This window comes from Dendropsophus ebraccatus, chromosome 4 (genome assembly GCF_027789765.1).
Source record: "Dendropsophus ebraccatus isolate aDenEbr1 chromosome 4, aDenEbr1.pat, whole genome shotgun sequence".
NCBI classification, from domain to species: domain Eukaryota; kingdom Metazoa; phylum Chordata; class Amphibia; order Anura; family Hylidae; genus Dendropsophus; species Dendropsophus ebraccatus.
In genome coordinates this window covers 138,512,376-138,533,748 of record NC_091457.1, presented here as the reverse complement: position 1 = coordinate 138,533,748, position 21,373 = coordinate 138,512,376, and the positions used below count along the sequence as shown (strand labels likewise).

The 21,373-nt window shown below is 40.4% G+C and overlaps 1 protein-coding gene across 1 annotated transcript in view; it reads right to left on the bottom strand.

Moving 5' to 3' along the window:
- Nucleotides 1–8,684: 8,684 nt before the first annotated feature.
- CACNG2 (calcium voltage-gated channel auxiliary subunit gamma 2) overlaps nucleotides 8,685–21,373 on the bottom strand; it is a 102,030-nt gene continuing 89,341 nt past the window's right edge. Inside the window, exon 5 of the mRNA XM_069968872.1 lies at nucleotides 8,685–8,742. The gene's annotated coding sequence lies outside the window, so the exon portion shown is untranslated. The remainder of the gene's footprint in view (nucleotides 8,743–21,373) is intronic.

Genomic DNA, 21,373 nt, shown 5'->3' with positions numbered 1-21,373 from the left:
TTGTCATAACATAATTAGAAGAAACATTTGATGTTTTAATTAAAGTTAAGTGATGATTAGTACAGAATGCTCTATTGCCGGGAATATGAATTAACGGCTTATGGAGCTTCCTGTACTAATTAATATTTAATTAATAAAACACATTTCCGTGGAAATAAATTCAGTTTCGTTCAATAATTTAATTCTAACGAATCCATCATTGTGCAATTAAATATACTGTAAAAAAATAAATATATAGATAAATATACATTTATTTATATATCTATTTATTTTAACAGTATATTTAATTACAAAAAGATGGATTCGTTAGAAATAAATTATTGAACAACGAAAGTGTCTTTATTACAAAGAAAATGTGTTTTAGTAATTTAATATATTAACTATTAGAGGCATCGGCATTCGGCATCATTGCCGGCTATTTTTGAAGTACTCCGTACGGACCGCCTGTCAATCCGGGGCCGCATATTCAGCCACAAACAATGGTCTTGTTCATTTTTTACGGGTCCGTTTACGATCCGGCCGTAGATTCATACATAGTGTGCACTGTGCAGCCGTATATCCTATACTTTCCAGCGTTCGCATGAACCACCAAAAATACCGCCGCACAATTACAGCCGCACACTTACATAGTCTGAACCTGGCCTTAAAAAGGATTTGGCCACTGTATAGTAAAATAGTTCAGTGCACAGTATTAGGCTATGTTCCCACAGCGTATTTTTTCGTAAAAGTACGGCCGTTGTTGCAATTGGCAACAACGGATGTACTTTTTACGGAAAGGACACGCTGCTTTATCTTCTGTGGGATCCCAGCCACAGCGTATACACATAGTATACTCTCCGGCCGGGATATTTTGCAGCACCGTAGAAAACAGACATGTCAGTTTTCTGCGCCCGCTATTCAGCTTCATAGTGTGCTGTGGGGAGTTCTGATGCAGGCGCACTCAGATGCCCCGGCATCAGAACTGTGCGGTGTGAAAGAGCAGTACCAGCCGGGATGATCTTTTCAGAAACCGGACGTTCCATGACCTGGCTGGGTTACAGAACGACCGGTCTCATACACTGTGGGAACATAGCCTTAGTAAGCGTACTCACTGTGTATACTGAGAGCAGCTTCCTGTGTACCTCATAGAGCTAAAATCAGACTCCCCTTCTTCATGCTGTGCTGACCTGCTCTGTGGTGAGTCCGTCCATAAGATGGCCGACATAAAGGAGCATGTGACCATGCCTCGCCCCCTAGTATCCTCCATAGGCATAAACAGGCTCAGTGGTGGACACTGGGGGGGAGCATGGGTTACATGCTTCTCCATGTTAGCCATCTTATGGACAGGATCACCACAGGGCAGGACAGCACAACCTGGAGGAGGGGAGTCTGATTTTAGCTCTATGAGGTACACAAGGAGCTGCTGTCAGTATATACAGTGAGTACACTTACTAATACTGTACACTGAGCTATTTTACTATTAAATTGCCTACTCCTTTAAGTTTTACTTAAAAAAAGTAAAAATAAAAGAGCAAGTCTATATAAAACCAGAGCCCAGCGAGGTGCAGACTATAGGGGTCAGACTGTGGATCAGAGCCCTGAAAAGACCTTTACTTGCCGCCTCCTTCTTCTCTATGGATTATTTTTGTTTCCGCTAAATTAAATGCATTAAAACGGTGATGACCTTGTAATATTATCCTCCAGCGGTCCTCTTCTGATAAGCTCCTTATAATCCTATTAAGCCATTCTATCCATTTCTGGGAAAGTTGGGTATCAGGATGCTAGACAACAGGTCGGCCGTATACAACTCCTGCTCCGCTATTACTCTATGTCTATTAGGGAAGCTGTGGGCGCTGTAAGGCGTTGTCCACACAGCGCAGTTTTTCGTGCTAGTTCCATATAGCTTAGGTTCCACTCTCTGGCTGGATACCAGTAATAGAGGTTGTCACTCCTTTCCCTGTAGAAGTAATGGAGGGACAGACGATTAGTATTCAGGGCACATCTTGAGGAAGTATACACTATTTAGGTTAATTTTTTTTCCATTGCAGGAAGGCGACATAGGGACAGTGATTGTGAAGCCGGATTATGTCATGGCTGCCGTCACATCACAGAAGCACCATACATGTGTATGATCAGGAGTGTTGGGGCCTTACAGATCAGGGTGCATCCACATCTGCCCTATAGGCCGGCCCTGTTGGGCATACTTAGTCCTGGGTTTATAGAGTTTGTGTGATTTTTTCCTATGTGATACATGATGTGTAATGATACGAGATGGGCAGATTTATGAGAACACGGTGTCTGGTTCAGTTTCCAGTGTGCTCTGAGCCACGTTCTCATCCGAGGGCTTTAGAGTCAGTGCACTGTGGTGGTGTGTGTCTTATTGGCAGTGAGGGATTGAAGCTAATTGTAACAGACTAATAGGATAAGGGATCTGGCTGCTAGGCAGAATTGTGGCTGCCTAGCTTGCAGTTTTCTTCTACAACCACCAGAAGGCAGCGTTATTGTAACATCCTTCACATCAGATCTATCAGCCCAGGAAAGTGATGTGTGTGCAGCGCTGGCCGCTATGGCTGTTAGGGCTGCGTACACACACACACTCAGATGTATGAGATATTCCTGTTCAATCACCTCTATCTATCTATCTATCTATCTATCTATCTATCTATCTATCTATCTATCATCTATCTATCTTCTATCTATCTATCTCCTATCTATCTATCTATCTATCTATCTATCTATCTATCTATCTATGTATTATCTATCTATCTATCATCCATCTATTATCTATCTATCTATCTATCTATTATCTATCTATCTATCTATTATCTATCTATCTATCTATCTATCTATCTATCTATCTATGTATTATCTATCTATCTATCTATCTATGTATCATCCATCTATTATCTATCTATCTATCTATCTATCTCCTATCTATCTATCTATCTATCTATCTATCTATCTATCTCCTATCTATCTATCTATCTATCTATCTATCTATCTATCTATCTATCTATCTATCTATGTATCATCCATCTATTATCTATCTATCTCCTATCTATCTATCTATCTATCTTCTATCTATCTATCTATCTATCTATCTATCTATCTATCTATGTATCATCCATCTATTATCTATCTATCTTCTATCTATCTATCTATCTATCTATCTATCTATCTATCTATCTATGTATCATCCATCTATTATCTATCTATCTTCTATCTATCTATCTCCTATCTATCTATCTCCTATCTATCTATCTATCTATCTATCTATCTATCTATTTATCTATCTATCTATCTATCTATCTATCTCCTATCTATCTATCTGACTATCTATCTATCTCCTATCTATCTATCTGACTATCTATCTATCTATCTATCTATCTATCTATCTATCTATCTATCTATCTAGATACAGGAGAAAGCCGAATAGATGTAGCAGGTGCTGTACAGAGAAAGTCCCTTGGCTCGGGATCCCAGATAGACAATAGAAGATTCTGCAGCACACTAGCTCAAGTGAAAAAAAAGTGTTATTTATTGCAAAGTGCAAAAAAATAAGGAAATGCAACGTTTCGATCTCACAAGATCAAGATTATCAAGCTTGATTGTTGCATCTCCTTATTTTTTTTGCACTTTTGCAATAATAACACTTTTTTTCACTTGAGCCGGTGTGCTGCAGAATCTTCTATTGTCTATCTATCTATCTATCTATCTATCTAATATCTATCTATCTATCTATCTATCTATCTATCTCCTATCTATCTATCTATCTATCTATCTATTTATCTCCTATCTATCTATCTCCTATCTATCTATCTATCTATCTATCTATCTATCTATCTCCTATCTATCTATCTATCTATCTATTTATCTCCTATCTATCTATCTCCTATCTATCTATCTATCTATCTATCTATCTCCTATCTATCTATCTATCTATCTATCTATCTATCTATCTATCTCCTATCTATCTATCTATCTATCTATCTATCTATCTATCTATCTATCTATCTTGAAAGTATATTCAGCAGCTCAACGATTCAAGTGTGGGTGCCAGTCGTAGCTTCCAACCACAAAGCTTCTTATATGTTAAAGTAAGTCCAACGGCACTCCGATTATAGTGCAAGCAAAATCAGGTGTTTATTGTGACGATAAAATAATTTTTCAGCACAGCTGAAAAATTATTTTATCGTCACAATAAACACCTAATTTTGCTTGCACTATAATCGGAGTGCCGTTGGACTTACTTTAACATTAATATCTTAACTTTAATATCTATCTATCTATCTCCTATCTATCTATTATCTATCTATCTATCTATCTATCTATCTATCTATCTATGTAACAAACAGATAGTCCACGGCACTCACGGAGTTAACGGTTAAAAAAAGTTAGTGGTTTATTACACCACTAACTTTTTTTCACCGTTAACTCCGTGAGTGCCGTGGACTATCTGTTTGTTACATATATATATACGATCCTTGGTCAAGATTCAGGACCGCTGGCACCCAATTTTTCTCTTGCTTTTGCTGTGCTGCTTTGGACTTTTTTGATTTCTATCTATCTATCTATCTATCTATCTATCTATCTATCTCCTATCTATCTATCTATCTATCTATCTATCTATCTATCTATCTCCTATCTATCTATCTCCTATCTATCTATCTATCTATCTATCTATCTATCTATCTATCTCCTATCTATCTATTATCTATCTATCTCCTATCTATCTATCTATCTCCTATCTATCTATCTATCTATCTATCTATCTATCTATCTATCTATCTCCTATCTATCTATCTATCTATCTCCTATCTATCTATCTATCTATCTATCTATCTATCTCCTATCTATCTATCTCCTATCTATCTATCTCCTATCTATCTATCTATCTATCTATCTATCTATCTATCTATCTATCTCCTATCTATCTATCTATCTATCTATCTATCTATCTATCTATCTATCTATCCATCTCCTATCTATCTATCTATCTATCTATTATCTATCTATCTATCTATCTATCTATCTATCTATCTATTATCTATCTTCTATCTACCTATCTATTATCTATCTTCTATCTATCTATTATCTATCTATCTATCTATCTATCTATCTATCTATCTATCTCCTATCTATCTATCTATCTATCTATCTATCTATCTATCTATCTATCTATCTATTATCTATCTATCTATTATCTATCTATCTATCTATCTATCTATCTATCTATCTATTATCTATCTATTATCTATCTATCTATCTATCTATCTATCTATCTATCTATCTATCTATCTATCTATCTATCTCTTCTATCCTCTAAGTAGATGCAGACAGGCAGGTTAGTACAGCCGTCATCCTCTCTTCTGCATTAGTAATATAATTTGCTGCTTGTACCTACCATATATCTCCATCATAGGAGCAGAAAATTAAGTCATCCGTCCAATTGGCTTTGGCAAATGAACATCTCTCATCTGACTTGGCAACCAATACTTAGAGCTTGCTCATCCAGAGGAGATAGTGATACAGTTGTTACTACTCCTGTTTACAGCCACAAAACGGCAACACAATCACATGGTTGCATATTAACCTTTCCTGGCTGAGAAATGGAGTTTTGGGTTTGTCTCATGTGAATACTGTATAAACTTACGGTATGTTCAACAATGAGGAATAGGCAAGGAATTTCAAGCGGAATCCACGCTTAACTTTACAAGTAGTCCGCTTGTTCACACGGTGGAATTTATGCGTGTAATGTTCTACTTTCTGGACAGAGAATTGACATGTTGATTTCTTTCCAGTCTGACACAGTGCTCTCTGCTGCCACCTCTGTCCATGTCAGGAACTGTCCAGAGCAGTAGCAAATCCCCATAGAAAACCTCTCCTGCTCCGGACAGTTCCTGACATGAACAGAGGTGGCAGCAGACAGCACTGTGTCAGACTGGAAAGAATATGCCACTTCCTGCAGGACATACAGCAGCTGATAAGTACTGTGAGACTTGAGTTTCTTTTAAAATAGAAGTAATAAAAAAATTTATGTAACTTTCTGGCACCAGTATACCCCAGGAATACCCCTTTAAGCTGCTACAGACACGTCTTTTCTCTATACCCTAAACCAAGATTACCAGCTTCACAATGAGACGCTGTGTCTGAGAGGGAAAGGCTGTGCTTGTCTTTGCCCCCCCCCCAGTGACTGCTATGCACATGATGCCTTTTGTGTGATTTAAAAAAGCATCTTGTGATATTGTTTAGAATAAACTGGACGCCTTAACTAAAGGAAAGGTAAGCGTGGACACATCTGCATCTGGGAGTCTGTTCGGTCCAGAGCTGCTTAGTCAAAGTTGATGACATTGCATACTGACAATTCTTATTTTGATGGAATAATCCAATGAACTGGACTATAAAAAGATTAGGGTTTATGCAAACCCCACTCAACAGCGATTGTTTTGGGAGTATTTCTTGGGCAGGGCTTAAATTTGCAGTAAAAGTGACTGATCACACCAGGTCTCACTGCTGGGTACTGTCATGATCATCTGTCAATCAGATCTGACATTAAACACCTTTTTGGCTGTGCAGTACATTCTCTGTAGTTACTGTGAATAAAGGATGTGTCCATGGACTAGGGGGATCCCCATGTTTTAAAGGGGTTATCTGGGATCATAAAAACATAGCCGCTTCCTTTCATAAACAGCGCCATCCTTGCCCTTAGTTTGGATGTAGTTTGCAGCTCAGTTCCATTAAAGTGAATACGACAGAGTTGTAATACCACACACAACCTGAGGACAAGTGTGGCACTGTTTTTGTAAGACCCTATATATATGCAAGGCCTTCTATTTTTGCCATAAATGTGTTGGGAATTTACTGCAGTAGTGCAACAGATGGGCACAAGGATGAACCCCATTTTCATTCAGTGGGTCTAATCCTTAGTGTTTCTATCAGTAGTGACATGCCACTTACTGTTTTGCTGCAGTGGACTTTCTCTATAAAGTTTTCTATTGCATGTGAACAGGGTTGTAGGAACTGTATCCACATGCATAGGAGGTGGATTGTTACATTTCTATGTCAGACACACGTGAACCTGCCCTAACAGGGTGTTTGAAGTGTAACCTTCATTTAAATTATAATAATTTTTTTAAAGAAATCAATACAAGCGATTTTAAGAAACTCTGTAATCTGTCTCTTTCTGTACTCAGAAAGCTGTTTTGTAACCTCCTTCCCCCCTCAATTCTTAGGCAAAGATGTCTTTATTAAATAGGAGCAAAGTGAAGAAGGGTTTGCTGTGTCCATTGTAATGTATGGAGGGGGATGAGGGAGCAGGAAGAGGAGAGAGACAGCCCTGCCATTTGGAGACTGGGCACAACGCTGGATTCAAAGGTCAGAAAGGTCAGTGCTTATCTGGGAGCTTGGTGAGAGAAGATTGCAGGATGATATGTTTTCTCCTCTCAGAGCTCACTCACCCCCCTCGACCCCTCCCCTGTCCATAGAGCATAATGAACACAGAAATCCTGCTTCTTCTAAAGTGAGGAGGGGTGGGGGAGCTAGGAAAACAGCTTTTTGAGTACAGAAGGAAACTCTTTTGCTTAATAAAACCTACTACAGAGTTTCTTAAAATTGCTTGTAGTGTTGATATTTACTGATTCCTGAAAAGAGACATTTAAAGCGACTCTGTACCCACAATCTGACTCCCCCAAACCACTTAAACCTTCGGATAGCTTCTTTTAATCCAAGATCTGTCCTGTGGTCCGTTCGGCAGGTGATGCAGTTATTGTCCTAAAAACAACTTTTAAACTTACAGCCCCGTGCCCAACGGCCAGGGCTTAGAGTATCTGTGCCCTAACTTTGCTCCACCCCTTCGTCCCTCCTCCCCACCCTCCTCAACATTAGGAATGCCACTGGAACATTTTCTCCATGCTGAACATTGCACAGGTGCCTTAACAATCCATCCCATGTGCCGGGTTGCCACAGGTGAGGAATAGGAAGCAATCTGCTTGGAGCATTCCTAATGATGAGGAGGGTGGGGAGGAAGGACAGAGAGGTTGTGTCAGCCTAATGCATAGACATTCTAAGCCACTCCCATAGGGCACGGGGCTGCCAGTTTAAAAGTTGTTTTTTAGCACAATTACTGCATGATCTGCCAAACAGACCCCAGGACAGATCTTGGATTAAAAGCAGCTATCCGAAGGTGCAAGCGGTTTTGGGGGGGTCAGATTGTGGGTACAGAGTCACTTTAAATGACAGTTACGCTTTAAGAATGGCTATTCTAAACAAAACAAACCATTAAAGGGAGTTTTGCACAACCTATGTAGTTTTGCAAAAGCTGCAAAGCCAAAGGTTCTCCATCTCTCCTTTGAAGAATTGCAAGTCATGGATAGCATGGTAGGTTTATCACTTGCTCGTTGTGAGGACAGCTGGAAAACAGAGGGACAACCCTATGACAACCCTTACATGCATTGTGGATTCATGACTAAAGTAGCCGTATAACAATCCTCTGTATTGTCATCCATATTGTTGTTAACAAATGCTCATATCATTACAGTAGTCTCCAGTCATTGCAAAACTACAACTCCCAGCATGCCCAGACAGCCGAAGGCTGTCTGGGCATGCTGGGAGCTGTAGTTTTGCAACAAATTGGACCATAGTTTATGAGAATGTATAAGGTTTTATAGTATAAGGACGACGTTATAGTAAGTATAACACACAGGGTGCTCTGAGGTCGCCATACTTTATTCTGCTGCCTGTTTTCTTCATCCCATTATACCGACCCTAGAAAGAAAAAAAAAAAAAAATACCGCAACATAATAGTCTTGATAATACAGATATTAATAACATATCTTATACACAAGTCCTTTCCCATCGCCTTAGGCTGCGTATTGTAAAAATAATAGTCCCTATACTTACAATGTTCCAATTTTATATATATATATATATATATATATATATATATATATATTTTTTTTTTTTTTGCAAGTTGCCAAAGGCACCGACTCAATCAGAGCGATGCGAGGAGACGTGCAGCCGGCAGACTTATTTAATAAAGTCTCCTTAGTGCAAATATGGTGCAAATACTAGAAATGGAGGCTTCATCCTGTCAGCACTTTGCATCCTTTATTCAATAAGAGATAACTGATGCAATGATGGATTTGCCCTTAAGACAGACAAAGGAAAATCCTTTGATGTATCTTCTGGGGCTACTTTATGCTTCACGGTGTATATTACAATAAATTAATAGTCGCTTTGTACCTATCACCATTATTAAGCGTGCCGGGAATGGTACAAAAAGATTTTTTTTTTAATTTTTACTATCTATATAGTGTCTATGTGTTTGCATATAAGTAGCCTGAGTATATGGGGATGGAAGCCACAGCGTGCGCGGAGGATAGGGAAGGCACAGAAGGAATGGCAGCCGATGCTGCAGGTGGGTGGAAGCTGAGTTGCCCCCACACAGCTCCTGCTGCAGCCTGACATGAGACGCTAGGTGCAGAACATTTCTCACTGTGATAGTGGACTGCAGGGGATAAACAGGCCTGCAGTGCGGGAGTGCGAGGCTGAGCACAAGGAGAGAGGGAGGAGGGAGGAGAAGGAGGGGGAAAAGGGAGGGAGAAAAGGATAGAAACACTGAAGGAAGAGAAAGGAGAGAGAAAGGACAGACAGAGGGGGCGACATGGTGGGGTTGATGAGGCGGCCTCTCAGGGAGTGGAGGAGGGGAGGGCACAACCACTGATTGAGTGACACATAGGATTTCGAGGGGCTCATCTCTAGTCTACAGCCAGTGCATTGCACCATTGTACCATAACTCATTCAGCCCATACACCGCGCAATTGCGTTTGAAGATTCATGGAAGACGCATGATGTTTGCAGACAACTATTTAATGCCCGCTTTAGTAATGATCCCATGAACTCAATGTATCATAAGATTGTTTATTCTGATTATGTTGCATTGGATTTCTATAGATGTCTGGGGTTGCGTCTAGTCATTTCTCAACCTTCTGCGATATTGCGTAGAGTAGGGACGACTTTAGAGTATGTTCACTTTTTAATAAAATCTGCAGTGTATGTGTAAGGATACATTAGCACATACTTAAAGGGAAACTGTCAGCTGGAAAAGACGTCTCAAACTTCTTACATGGCTACATAGCTCAGTAGGTAGCGAGACTATCCATACCTTTATTGTAGTTGTCCGACACAGCAATCACCTTAAAAATGCTTTTTATTGCCACTCTGAATTGTCATGGAGGCGGGGCCAGGAGAATAAAAATCATTTTTTAGGTGGTTGCAGCCTCCGACAACTACAATAAAGGCATTGCTAGTCTCGCCACCTACAGAGCTATGTAGCCATGTAAGCAGTTTGCGACGTGTTTTTTAGCTGACAGATTCCCTTTAATCTTCTGCAGATTTCAGCTATTTATATTAGTTAAATCCGCAGCATAAGATCCGCACCATCAGTAGTATCAGGGGTATCCCCAGCTCATAAAGTGATGGCATTACTGGGATATGATCAATGGGGGTCCTTTTTTTGCCCCCCCCCCCCCCCCACCAGTCATGAGAATGAAGTGTAGCGCTGCATCTCCTCATTTTTTCCTCAGCACAGCGCCCCCTGGCTGGTGCACAGGGAACTGCAGCATGGCCTCCCTGGGTGGATGACCAGAGTCACTGCTTTGGGAAAAACATAGAAGGATACTTAGCACTACACTTCATTGTCATGATCGGTAGGGGTCTTAGGGGGTCGGACTGCTTTCATCATAAAGTGATGGTATATCCTAGAGATAAGCCATCATTTTATGAGATAGGAATCCCTTTAAAGGCCCATCCTGACCTCACTGCAGCTCAGTCCTGTTCAAGTGAATAAATGGAGTTGCAGTACTGGAAATCCAATGTCTTCACGAGTCAGCTAACTGGTAGACGTTCCTGGAGTCGGACCCCCAACTAATCTGATATTGCTGGTGTTTCCTCAAGATATAATATATATATAAGGTTATACTTATTGAAAACGCCTTTAAAGGTCACACCCATGTGGCTGCCCAGGAGGCCAACAGGACACAGCGCTTTCCTAGTCGCACTGTCACTTCATTGAGTGGGGTCACATTGGTCGCCCCTACAGATTGGACATTGAGGAATTCCCATTAAGTCCTACTTTAAAGCTTCAAATATTCACTTCTGATGTTTGTTAATCCCTTATAATGAAGTCTAAATAATCTGCCATCTGGATATGAATAGAAGCTATTTCCCCAAGTACTTCATAAGCCTTCGCCACTCTCTTTGTGTTGTTAACTTCAGAGCAGCAATCCACTGTCAGCCCCCACATCTCTGCAACCTTCTCCACCATGACTCTGGTCTGTATGCATTTATATAGAGTCCTATATTGGAAACTATAGACTCATGTAAGGATTACAGCATGACTTTGATAAGTGGATAGGACATTGGAGGATCATGGTCTTAGGGTCCTATTACACGGGCTGATGAAGGCCCGATCAATATTGTAAATGAGCCCCGATCTGCTAGATCAGAACTCGTTTACTGTGCCTATTACACGACTCGATAATCATTTAGCAAGGGCTGCATGGACATCGTTAGTGATGTCCGTGCAGCCATTGCTCAAACCTTTAATACTTCACCTGTCTACATTCCCGGTCTTCTCCTGCGCTCTGCATGCCTCTTAGCACCATGTGCTGCAGCTTCAGAGCGGCTTATCTAAGCTGGCAGGCTACTTAGCCAATTCCAGGCCGCAACACTCCCAGCCAGTGATTGGCTGAGCAGCCTATGAGCTTAGATGGGCCGCTCTGAAGCTGCAGCGCATGGTGCTGAGAGTCATGCAGAGCGCAGGAGAAGACCGGGAGTGTAGACAAGTGAAGTTTTAAAAGTTTGGGCAATTGTCAGCTGTTGGCCACGCATCACTGGCCAACATTGAATGATCATTGTCTCTATTACATGGAGCAATAGTTGGCCAAATCAGGCCCATTCGGCCGATTATTGCTCGGTGTAATAGGGCCCTTAAAAACACCTCAAGAATGGCTTCTATTGACATATCCAATGGCTTCGCTTAGACATCATTTTAATAGATATTTTTTGGTCTATGCTCTCAGAATCTGTATGAGCACCTGAACTCGCCATGGATTAGTAACTATATTAGAGCAGTAGCTGAATGTTTGATTTCTATACAGAAATGTTGGCATGTCTCTATTCATTTGCGGTAGCCATTGTTTTATACCGATACTAGGTAGTGCAACCTTATTGGTGGTCACAGAGATGAGGGCAACTTGAGCTTGCTCAAGTCCGATCGTTCATCATGGCTGAAGAAGTTCGATGCAGAATTGAGACTGCCTGGAAAACATGGATATAACCATAGGCTTCCCGCCCCCCCTAGGGCTGCATCCATGTCTTCAGCCACCAACGATGGAACTTGAGCATGCTGGAGTTGCGCTCATCTCTGGTGGTCACCTTCTTATTAGCTTCTCAGCTCCTGAGGGAAGAACATACTGAGAAAATATTCTCTTCTGTCAAAAGTGGAAACCAATATGGCGGCACCTCCTTAACAGGACAGTAAAACATCCAATATTAAAGATGGATGGACTGGCATGTGGCCATCATTGGATTGAAAGTGAAGACAAAAAGCATGCACAGCTTACTGGATGTAACCTTGGTAGCAGGCGGTAATAATGTCATGATTTTATCACAGGTACACCATCATCCCATGACTACCCAGACTTTCATCAACACACAGAACTGTACATGAGAAGCCATGGGAAACAGACATACAGACAAACATGGGAATACTATGGAGCCTAAACATGCAAAAGGCACTTATTCATTTCATTTATTTTGCCCAATGGACTGGACCATTACCTGTATGACATGCATCCTCTGATGTTCCAGATGGGGAACCAATGCGGTGCCAATGCGGTTATGTAAACTTCTAAATTAGAAATAACAATCCTGGGTCACCTATTCTGTGATGTGCCGCTCCTCTGCTATTCTGACTAAAAATGTATGACTAAATAACCAACTGGGTGTTACTTAATGGGGGGGTGTCCCTACACTGTCTGACACTATCCAATCAGAGCTGACAGTGTAGGACACGACCCCCAACTGGTAACACCCAGTTGGTTATTGACTCCTAGAAAGAATAATAGAGGAGCAGCTATAAGGAATGATCCCCCAGAATTGTTATTTAATGGGAAATGTAGGTATTTACTAACCCAGACAGGTCAGGAGAGGCCACAGGTTCCCTTTAACTGAATACATTAACATATCTTTTACCTGAAATCACTATTATGGAACATTTCACAGAAAACAATGTAGATCTATGACAGCATTAGATTCAAATTGTTGTACATATACTTACAGTGAGGTCAATACTGTCAGAGGAGAGAGCCTGGGGATGCAGCTGTAAATTAACTCTTTGTTGTTCTGTTTTGGTGCCTCATCTCCCTCCACCCCTCCCCTCTCCATAGAAAATCATGAAGATGGGGGAGAGCTTCAAGCTGCTTTTTCATGATACAAATGCATTTTTTTCGGCTAATAAACCCAATTACAAAGTTTCTTAAAATCGCCTGTACTAGCGATTTCTGCAAAAAATTTTAAACTACAGTGACACTTTAACATTTCAAAGAGATTGTTCAAAGCATCCACTATATCCAATTCCAGGTATAAAGCTCTGATGTGTAAATGCCTCTGCAGCATTTTGCACATTAACCAGAAACCTTTATGAATATGGGGCCTATCTCGTAGAAAGAAGGTTCTGGTTTGGCATTAGGTCTACTGGTTGGGCTACAGTTCTCTGCACATAAGGACTATGGGTCACATCCAATACTGTCACATGGGTAGGAACAGGGGCCACAAGGTCAGGAATAAAAACAACTATACCTAACTGGGGATATGGCAGGTGTGCTGCAGGGAGAAGGGGCTAATCTGCGCCTTCTCCCTGGCGTATGCCTTGGGCACAACAATGATAAATTCCCCCCCCCCCAAGTGTTCATCTGTGGAAGAGTTTAGTGCAACTGTAGCATGCTCAAGTCTGATCGCTCAGCATATGAATACCAGTGGCTGAAGAAATTGGATGCAGCCCTAGGGAGTCCTGGAAAATAGGATACAGCCATAGGCCATAGACTGTATCCAGGTTTTCCAGGACTCCCTAAGGCTTCTTTAGCAACTGGCATTCATATGCAGAACGATCAGCATGCTCCAACCCTAGTAGAAGACTAGTAGGCTATTATGTTCAGAGACAGGTATTTCAGCGTTTTCTTTTTTTTTTAAGAAAAAAGAAGCCATTTGCTACTTTTTTTTGTTTTGATTTTTTTGTTTCGGATGATAGTTGCCCCATAAGGCCCCGTTCCCACTGAGCAAAACTAGCGGAATTCCGACAATTCCGCTGCGGAATGCAGTTAGCCTCCCGCTCATAATGGGAGTCTATGGGAGGCGCGCGCCCCCCATTATGAGGGGGAGGCTAACGGCATTCCCGGGCCAGACAATTCCGCAGAGGAATTCCGCTAGTTTTGTTCAGTGGGAACAGGGCCTAAGAAATACTGTCGTCTACGTATTAATGAGTAGAACACTTTTCAAGGGATGTTACTTTTTCAGCAAATAAAGCCGACTCATTTCAAGATCTATCCAGTCATTCAATAGAGAAATGCAAAGTGTTGTCTGACTGGATATAGGGTATGGTTATCTCATAGTCTTTGGATGGGGGTAAGTAAAGGCCGTATTATTTATGCAGAGCCGCTTAGCAATGGTGTGACAATTGGTCTGCTATGTACTTGTGTGCCCAGGACTGCACAAATAAATGCCCCTCTTTACTCTAAAGGGAAACTCTCAGCAGGTCACAATCATCTAACCTGCTGAAATGTTGGGCACAGGGCACTAAGAGTGAAGTTGTTCCTTCATCCTCAGCGCTGTTCCGTGGTATTAGGAGTTTAATCTTTATGCTACTTTGGTACTATGCATTTTGGTGCTCCGCCCCCAGTGCACCGACCTTGACTGCTTCATCGGGTGTGGATGGGTGCACTAGGGGGTGGTAATCCTGGTGGTTATCGGCTTCTATTATAGCCCCTGTATAAACTTTCCATTGCTACATAAAGTATAAAAGTAAGTCATAAAACACGCACCTTGTGTTTTTTTCCTTTTTGAATTCCATTGATCATAAATTAATATCATATCCTAGCGATAGATCATCATTAAGTGAGATAGGACCATGGCGTTACTTACCAGTGAAGAGTCCTGTGGGTGGTTCTTATGCAGTCTGGTCCCTAAACATGTCCCTCCTGGCCTGAATGACATCATACTACCCAGAATACATCACTGCAAGGCGATTTCCTTGCTGCTTGCACAGTGTTACATGGTGCACTGACCCCAGCTTCATGTGTTTATGTGCCAGGTGCCATCAGAGATGGCTTAGAATGACAAAATCAGGTGTGTCAATCAAACCAGAGGGGGCCTACTTAGTGACCAGACCACACGATGACAACGCTTTACTAGGAGGTTTGTATAGTGGCCTCTTTAGAGCCCTGTTTCTGTCTGGTATAAAGGCATGGTCACACACTGTTTTATTAGGGAACCTGACAAGTTTAAAGGGGAGACATTTTGTTTCGTCTTTCAAATCAACGTGTGTCAGAGAGTTATATATATTTGTAAATTGCTTTTATTTAAAAATCTGGTGTTCCAATACTTATCAGCTGCTTTATGTCCTGCAGGAAGTGATGTATTCTTTTCAAGCTGACACAGTGCTCTCTGCTGCCCCTTCTGTCCATGTCAGGAACTGTCCAGAACAGGAGAGGTTTTCTATGGGGATTTGCTACTGCTCTGGACAGTTTCTGACATGGACAGAGGTGGCAGCAGAGACCACTGTGTCAAACTAAAAAGAATACGCTACTTCCTGCAGGACATAAAGCAGCTGATAAGTACTGGAAGACTTCACATTTTTAAATTGAAGTAAATTACAACTTTATATAACTTTATGACACCCCTTGATTTGAAAGAAAATAAATTTATTTGGATTACCCCTCTAACACACCACCTGGTCTTTAGGCATCGTTTAGAATATCGTTTTTTGAGGAAAATAATCAGTATAACTTTTTAGAACAGTATAATTTTTTTTTTCATCTCTGCTGCAGTGATCATTCTCACCCAGTGATCCAGACCCGTCAATTACCTTGTAGGACCGCCCACTGGACTCCTAAGCATAGAATGAATTGGATGTGATGAATAATATACAAGTTATACTAAATACTTTCCTACAAATTTCTTCATCTACTTGTACTTTATACCTCGATGTCTACAGAGAGGACCTCATGTACAACGTGACAAGATCCCTTTAAATTTTGATGCTTCTTTTCATGTTCTTCCTTCATTTGCCCCGCCCCATGTCATACACAGTAATATAATAGACCAGGGACGGGGAACCTTTGGTCCTCCAGCTGTTGCAAAACTACAATACCCATCATGCCTGGACAGCCGAAGGCTGTCCAGGCATGATGGGAATTGTAGTTTTGCACCCGCCTTGTACTAGATATACACCTTATATAAGTACATAAAGCGTTCAGGTTACAACAATTATTTCACATTTCACATAGTAACAATGGATCAACATCCTTTCACATCTCCAGTCTCTCTCATTTTCTCTCTTTCTGGCCATCTCTCATCTACTGGCAGTCTCTCTCGCTCTCTCTCTCATTGCTACGCCATGACAGATATACACATCACAGGCAACTTTTAAACTCATCTCTTGTTTGGATGTCACAGTGTTTAGCGGAGACAAAAAATAAATAAATAACAATCATGTTATATCCCAAGATCCCGTAATGAAATAATTCACCATATCCGTCTTCTCCTCAGGACGTCAGTTACATATTTACATTTATTTATAGCTGAGTTTTTTGTTGTTTTTCTTTTATTAAAAAAAGAACAAAAAAAAAATTTAAAATAAATAAAATGAAATTAAAAAAATGACCTTTTCTTTTAATTAGAAATTAAATGGAGTTTGAAAAAAAATCCCTACTTTCTTCCCCCAGGTATTGAGGTGGGACTGTTTCCTTTTTTTTTTTTTTTTTTTTTTTCCGACATTCCTCCAACTGAGGTTTTTGCAGCCACATCTTAAGGTTACACGTGAACAGACGCTGCCAGGCCAGGCTTTTAGGACCACGTTACATAGAAGCATAGGTATTAAATAAATAAGAAAGCAAATAAATACATGAAGAATAATAAGTAATAGTACATATTCTGACTCCTTTTCATCAGAGTCAAATTTTTTTTTTTTTTTCGAAAGCGCTCCCTGAGGCCCCAATAGATAAAATAAGATATTTGAGGCACAGTATGAGTGAGGGAGGTTCTAGTAGGAACAAAAAATTTACAAAATAGAACCGTATTAACAAAATTGCACGAAAACACAACATTGGTTTCTACCAATTATAATCCATGCATGATGTTATATAATTCATCCTATTGTTTCATATTCAGCTCTTTATAACTTATTACTCAATTTAAACATCTCTCCGTAATCCTCTTATTACGCTACATAATCCCCCCCTATAATTCCTCTTACTACTGTGCATAAACGCTGCCTATAACTTCTCCCTAAATGTAATAATCCTACATCTATTTGCAAACAATATCTCTGTTTAACCCCTTGCATTGCTGTTGCTTTGTCTTAGTTCTGTTGATGGACCTTAGGCTGCATGCACACGTTCCGTGAAGTTGTCCGGACAATATTACAGCCCATCGCTTTGTACTGGGCTATTTAGACGTTCCGTGATTGCACGGATCCGTGATCCGTACCGTTAAAAAAATAGGACACGTCATTACTCGGAAAAGGAAGCACAAAATGGATTCCCCGTAGAAATCAATGAGATCCGTGTTTGATCAATGTGACATCCGTAAAAAACCACGGATGTAATGTAATCATTGTAATTTAAAATACTTTAAACAGATCAGTGAAAAGCACGGACACAGATGCAAATTAGATGACAACACGGACGGCTGTGCACGGATCATGGAGGTAGTTGACAGACCACAATCACGGACCAGGAAAAACACTGAACGTGTGAATGCAGTCTTAGCGTCCTCGGCTTCCTACATGTGATCAGGAATTAACATAGTAAAATGGATTGTGGTTGAATTACTTAATGGAACGCTTCAGGAAAAACTGATGGAATGTGTGATGCCTGGTGTAGGATCTAAGGGGGGAAGGGGATGACGTTGATATTAGAAGAACATCAAAGAGTTGAGTCCGGATTGGCACTAGATAGATCACACGGTTTATCAGTTTTTCCTGGAGTGTTCCTTTAAAGGCACCGCACGCTACTGCCCAGGCTACATAGTACAGCATAGTGGTGAATGCTACATTGATGTTATCTGGGCTGTAACTACTATTATAGACCAGTATATTATGTGCTTACAGTATGCCATAAGATATAGTAAGGCCTAACGCATACTTTCCAACAGTCCTGAAAATCTCACGAACTAAACCACAAAGGCGTGGGCACCCAAAGGTGACTGGTGTGGGTGTAGTTCCAGGGCAGGGCCTAAATGTCCTGATTTTTGGTGAATTCATTGTTCTTAAAGGGCTTAGAAAAACATGGCTGCTTTCTTCCAGATGCAAGACCACTCTTGTCCACAATTTGGGTGTAAATTTTTCATCTCAGTTCTATTGAATTGAATAGAGTTGTAACACCACACACAACCTGAGGACAGGGGTGGTGCTGCTTTTTTTTTGCAAGAAATTAGCTGTGCTTTTTTCAATCCTGGATATGCCCTTTAAGTATACAAAATACACATTTAACCCTTTACCGCAGCACTAAGTTCATTAATAATCAGTGCTAGTGTAATAGCTATTGAGCACGCTCATAAATCTAGTCAAGAAGATAGCAAGAAGAATGGTATAGCCTGAATATTTAATTGGACCCCGGTTGCCATTATCATTGGGAAGGATGGTATATACAAGTGTTCTATGTGAATGGTTTGTACAATATAATCAGATGTCTAGTCGGCTGCATCTAACAATAGGAATAGTTTGCAACCGTAACTAGGTCACTTTGATATAAGAGTCCATAGGCCTCTCTGCTACATAGGAGAACAGCCGGGAGAGTTGATAATGGTGCACTGAGAAGGCTCTGTCTCATGATTCCTTTACCTGTTCTTGAATTGTGAGTGTGGTTTTGCCTTGTGGCTCTTGGCTGCGTGGTGGCATACCTTTGCCCCTTGACTGCAATGTGTTCATCTAGCCTTAAAGGGGTACTCCCACCTGGACCTTTATGGTTTATGCCATACACCCCTGATAGATGTGGGTCCAGATGCTTTCAGTAGGATAAACCATAGAATGTCTATGGCTTTCCAACATGAGATGTTGGGGGGAGAGAAGGGTTGAATTTGTTGAATTTCAGACTTTAAGTGGGGGTAACCTACAAGGGGTTGGCGACTTTCTCGAATAAACCTAATAGTTATCTAGTGAATTATAGGATTTATTATGATATAGTATCTGAAGGTATCTGAACCAGCTCACATGGTTTTCCTCTTGCCTTCAGACTGGGTCAACACAACAAGAATAAAATTGGGGAATGAGGACTCCTCGGTCTTGTTTCTAAATCACTATGATGAGCGCTGCACCAGAACTCAACAGTCCCCCATAATTTTTCAGTAGGGTTAAATGGTTGCCACCATTGTTCACAAAGCAGGGGACCTGGTACTGTATTGTGGTTTTTTTTAACCAAGACACAGGTGTAAACAAAACCTGAGGCGGCTTTTATGTTTATACCATATTAAAGGGGTATTCCAGTCTATAGGTATGTTCACACTATGGAATGCACATTGAAGTTTCAAGTGGAGGCCGCACGGCGGACTCCGCTTGGATTTCCTCCTGCCCCATTGACTCAATGAATTTCTCAAGCGCAATCTGCCATCCGTCCAAAGGATTGACATGTCCTCACATATTCTGTAGTGTGAACATACCCTAAAGCATTTTCACCTATCCATTGTATGGGTTATAAAAAAACAGATAAAGAAGTGTCCCTTGGGCAGCAGGATTGGACAGGAGGAGATGAATGGAGCTGAGGTCAAACATGCCATCACTGTGCACCCTGGTTAAATGGTGCAGTGCTTGGCTGTTGTGGTCATTACCATAGAGTATGAATTGAGTAGCAGCAGGCTACATTCTAGCCATAGTTTTGCAACTGGATGGCTGGAATCTGAGCAGTTAGACCCCCACCTAAGTAGCACTGAACACCTATCCATTAGACATGTGAAAATAATGAAGACTGGAATACCTCTTTATTTCATAACAAGTCTTCCTAGTAGATGTGGTCATGCTCAATAGAAAACCATAATGCTGATGCAGTTGATAGCAGAAATAATCTGGTAAAGGACCAAGCAAGTTGACGCTATGTATCTATCACTTATCGCCTTTTCAATGGATAGGAGAGAAATGCTTTATGTTGGAAGACCCTTTTAAGTCCTTGCAAATCTTCCTAGTAATTGTGGTCATGCTCAATAGTTATAATGCACACTGAAGATCACTATCTGGTTGCTGTTACTGAAATTCTGAATCATGTTCATATTGTTTATATAATGAGATCAGTCTACATATAATCTCTGCAGAGTATTTAACCTGCCCTCATATGCTCTTCCCTATTACATCCAAAGTAGTCATCTGCTGTCAACAACTTTCCCATCAGCAGTCCATTGGTACTGAAGACGTCACCAGGCCCTAGGTACATTTTTTTTTTACTACATGGTGCCCTGGGAAGAAAAAGAAATTGGGTTCTGAGACACCCCTGGTTCATCCATATCCTGCATCCGGGCCGGCGTCTATTATAGGCTGGCGACAGAGGCCCCTTTAAATGGACAACCAAAAAAAGAATATATATGTATTTAAAAAAATGCTCCTTATATTCAAAAAGAGCAAAAGTCTAAAAAGATAGTCCCTTTAAATTAAATATATTAACACTATATGACCGACATAGAAAAATAAATATATATATATTTAACTCTGTATACACATACATATATTTATATAGAGCGCTATAAATATATACATGGATATATAGATATAGTCATATCTATATATCTATATGTATAAACATCTCTATGTATGTGTTCAAATCTACTTGTCCGGCAGATTGTTGGAGTCACCGATACAACTTTATTTTGTAACAAAAAAATATTTTCTGTATTTTTTTTTATATTTTTTTTCTTCAAGTCTGTAATGTGGCACTGATTTTTATTTGTTTATTTATTTTTATTTTTTTTTACCACAGTGCAAATATTAAGAGATGTGGACTAAAAACCTGGCTTGGCACTTTCTGCATTCAATCCTATATTGTCCCTATGGAAATTGCGTATTAGAAAAAAAAAAAATCAAAATCAAAACAAATAAAGTAAACAAATCATAGTCCCCACCCATTTCTTCCCACCC